Raw genomic sequence first — 4684 nt, forward strand, 5'->3', positions numbered from 1 at the left:
ACCACGCTCTTGGTGTTTTCGACTTATCAAATCATCCTCACTCGTAAAATCTGTGCGAGGTCTTCGGAAATTAATCAGCCGTTTAGGAGAAGCAACATTTAGCATCGCGAGACGTCGCAAAAGATGCCTCAAAGGATATTTCTTCCGAACAAACGAAACCTCCGTCACAAAAATGACATATATATGCACACATTAACACTTATTTTGCGCAAAAACTCGAAACAATGGCATTCGCCACCAAGTCCGATGCTGATCACATCGAACTCACAAACGTCCTAAACAGACATAGCCATCTCACGCAGATGACTCTCTTACATCCGACACAAAGATAATAGCGCTATAAAAGAAATCCGATATTTTGGTCCAGCATTTCCGGTCTCCGGAGAGATGCTCGATTCGTATCAAACAAGTCGTATAAGCCGAGAACTTATCGCGGACTTTAAACCGATACGAATCAGGAAGAAATTGCAACAGGAAAAACGATAGCCGGCTAGTCACCGCACAAGCCTTAAACCGAAAGTAAACCTAGGTCTTGCCCTAAACCCAGCGCATTGGTCTCTAACATCTCAAGGCATGATATCGAAAGATACAAGATTCCTAAACCATGCCTCTATGTTTATATTTGACATCTTCAGCGCCCTCGCGAAGCTCACATCTCGCGGAAGAACTCTCTAAACAGATCTCGAATGAAACATTTCATAATCGAAGAAGGATATGAGACGACAACTCATCGCCTTCCTTCCCACTATACACAAACTCATAAAAAAGTGCCATTTGATTATCTTATCATAAAAAAAAAACCGCAGAGCGGCAGGGACTCAAAGCCACACACGGCCAGTCTCGAAATACAAAACAAGGCCGTTCAAGGCCGAAACATAAAAACATAAAAAAAATCTCTCGCAAGAGATCTAACCCAAGTCATCCTCAGAACTCACACCCGCTCTTCATCCATCGCCTCGTCCGAGCCTGGAGCCGCGTCACCTCCGTTTTCTCTAACAACCGGGTTTTTCCCCTCTGGGTCTTCTGAACACGTCGGAAGGAAGCACGCGGATTTTAGGTCAGCTAGGATATGATCGAAATCTCCATCCACGGCCGCCATACCTCCCTTACAACTGGACAGTCAGGCCTCTTCCGCCTCCAAGGTCGGGGGAGTCTCGCTTTGGAACGACCGAACCACGGCCATCCCACCCTCAATCGTTGCCAAAGCTAAATCCCTGTTCCGGATACGCTCGAGGGAACCCAGGGAAGCAGAAATTTTCGCCAAGCAAGCCTGAAACTCTCCGCGAAGAGCATCAGTGGCCTCTTCGATCCCGCGGCTCGCTAGTCCCGCATCACCCCCGATCTGACGCTGGAGCCGACGCACCTCCGAGGATTTAGCCTTCCTGGCCTTCTTCTCCTTAAGCAGGGAACTCGCCGTCTTCCCAAGATCCCTTTCGAGCTCCCCTATCGCGACCTCGAGCTTCGACACTTTTGCGGAGTGGGAATCCTTGACAGCCGTCAGCATGGCCTCGGTTTCAGACCACCTACCCTGAAGCTCAACCAACTCCCCGTCAAGGCGACTGGTCTCAGAACCGCACTCGCTGATCATCCCAATCAACGACATGAACTGCAAACAATAAAAATCCTTAAGACTAGGTCCGAGAAAGAATGTACATGAGACGATCAAGAATTGAAGCAAGAGACAAACCTTTCCGCGAAGTCCCGACGCTAGGCTCGATCCACCTTGCTGCGAAGTCTCCCCATCACCACTCTTGACAAGTTTCCTCTTCCGACTCTTAGGCTGAGCAACCGGAACAGCACTAGGAGCGCGCAACGCCAGAACGATTTCTTTCCTTGCTGGAGGAGGAGGCATAGAGTCAGCGGCCCTTTCCTTTTCCTCGACGAGGATCGGAGTCGTGGATGATCCCGCAGGTAGCGCTTGCGGAAGAGGAGCCATGACCTCGGTCCCATGACCCGGGGCAACAACCCGCGCAGAAGAAGACGGGAACTCGGAGCCAGCTTGAGCCAGTTCTTTCTCGGCTTGGCGACGATCTAGTTTCTCTCGGAAGGAGAGATGACCAGCAACACAAGCCGGCGCTTCAGCCGGAGAACACGGAACCGGAGCCGGAGAAGTGGTCTCGCCCATCTCGACGTCAGAATCTCTCTTGTCACCTTGGGAGGAAGACATGTTAAAAGCAAAAGTTTTGCAACTAGAGAGGTTTTTGAAGGTATGAAGGAGGGGAGGTGTGAAGAAAATGAATGACAAAAGCTCACTACTTATAGAAGTATGGGTTCGGAATTCGTAACATACATACTGTCTCGATAACTTTCCTTCCGCAGAGTTTAAATTGTGAATTTCGTCCAATACGCTTAACCTTGTCAAAATCATCAATCCGCCCGCTAGTGTCACGACTCTAACGAGATGGGGGGCTAACTGTTGGGGTCAAAAATGGTTGCAACAAATTTAACATTTAAAACGCCCGAGGAAGAAAATAAGAATTTCTCCGATGAATACTTTTCGAAATAGATTCTTTCTTACGAAAAAGCTTTGCGGAAAAAAGAACGAGACGTCCGACAAAAGCTCGAAACAGGTCGTTACGCAGCGACTAAGCGCGCCACGCTCGGTCGCTACGTAGCGACCAAGCCCGAGCCAAGCTCGGTCGCTACATAGCGACCGAGCGTCCGTCTCGCTCGGTCGCTACGTAGCAACCGAGCCCGAGCCAAGTTCGGTCGCTGCGTAGCGACCGAGCTTTTCCGAAACGTCGAGATGACACCAGTCCATGCATTCTCGTTAAACCTTCAAATGCTATCTCCCGAAGACCGTAGCGAGCTCAGTCTATGATTTCCGCTATTCTAAATCATCGATCAAACTTTGCGGATTAATACTGCGGAAAGTTCGTTCCTTATCGAAAGAAATCGTAATAAACACTTTGAGTCGGAAGACGGCCGAAAGGGACCTAAAACACGACTCGAGGCCCATCCTACGATTTCTTAACCAAAAGCCTGTACACCACAGCACGGTTTACGCTTGGTCCACAAGGAAAGATAAATGTCAAGTTTCCGCGGATAAATACGGAAGTTTTAAGGATAATCACGAAGATCGGAAAAAACGGAATATCTCTATTTTATGCTATGACGGCTTAAGGGCAGAAGAGTAAAAGTGTAAACCGACCTTGGATCTAGTATATAAGGACTCCTAGGCAAGGAGCGTGAGAGGGACGATATTTTCAGAGCAAACTTAGCACTTAGAGCAATTTAGGCAATTTTTCGTTTTTGTTATTTCGAGCTGCGACTCAATTAGGTTTAGCAGTCTTAGGGTTGCTAGAACTAGGAATATCGCCGACAGCTCTCGAGCCCAGGCTTATACCTTGTTGTAAACGCTCATACGCAAATTCGGAATAAGATCTTCTTTGCTCTCTTTTCGATTTCTTATTTTTATCGTTGTTATTCTTGTGTTCTGATTGCTTGACGCGTGGTATTAGCAGATATCCGGGTCCTCTGGGAAATTAGGGTTTTCTTAGTTTCCTTATTTAAACGGAAATCGACAGTGCGAATTTCGGTTCCCACAAGTAACTAACTAGAACCCTGATATTAGGATAATTAGGGACATGCCACAACTTGGTCTTTTACCTCAATTGATTCTTATTGAGATATGATTGCTAGAAACAAACGACAGTTGATCTAAGAAACCTAGTGAACCATTCAGATAACACCTTTAACCCGATTCAAGGTACCGTCGATCGACGTTTGAAAGGTAACATCGATCGATGGTCACTCCGTGTTCATATAGCGAAAGCTGAATACTGGGCTTGAGTAACTAGTAGACTCACATGCGACATTTGAATATTTTTACATTTGAAACTTCGATTTTTAGAATATCCTATAAACAACTTTAGCTTCTATATCATTATAATCCTGAATACCTGAATAGAAACCCTAGATCTAGCGCTTTCATCTAATTGTTTAAAAACCTCAAACCAATCAACTGAACGAATACCTTGTTCGCTTTGCTTATTTACTGTTTTCATAATTTACCTAGCTTAATCACTGCTGATTATGATCTATTTGTGTGTCCTACCTCTTTGTGGATTCGTTCTCTAAGTACTACAAGTAAACCTCTTATTTGAAAGAGTAAAAGTCACTCCTTAGGGTAATTTGGGTGATATCAAATCTGACGCCATCGCCGGGGAGAGCTTTTATCACCATTAGATCCTAGCTAGTTAGATTTAGTCTAGGTTTTTCTACTGTTCAAGAAATCTCATAAACAATTTTTTCTTGTCTTTCAGGTGCATGTCCAGAAGTACCAGAAGCAACAAGGAGCAAGTGCTATTCTTTTTAGATCATGCACGCTTAGAACGTTCAATCCATAAAAAGAGAGGCACCCCATTGATCGACTCAGTTCGCCGACTAACACTTTTCAGCAAACGTCGACCAATACTACGGATCCGTCGACCAACACTTCTCAGCCAACATCGATCGACACCACACCGAACGCCGATCCATACTCAACCGCGAGATATGGTTGCGACTCTAGTTCTTATTTAAAAGGAGTTTGGAAACCTTCATGACAAGGATGGTCATATGCATAATGCAGAAGGTCAGAGGATAGATTATCAGGGGGCTTCAAACCCTGATCCTGAGGCAGCTGCTGCTCAAGCTGCAGACAAGGCTGCTCGACCCATAACGTTGGCTGATTATAACCATC

This window comes from Brassica napus, chromosome A10, assembly GCF_020379485.1.
Source record: "Brassica napus cultivar Da-Ae chromosome A10, Da-Ae, whole genome shotgun sequence".
NCBI lineage: Eukaryota > Viridiplantae > Streptophyta > Magnoliopsida > Brassicales > Brassicaceae > Brassica > Brassica napus.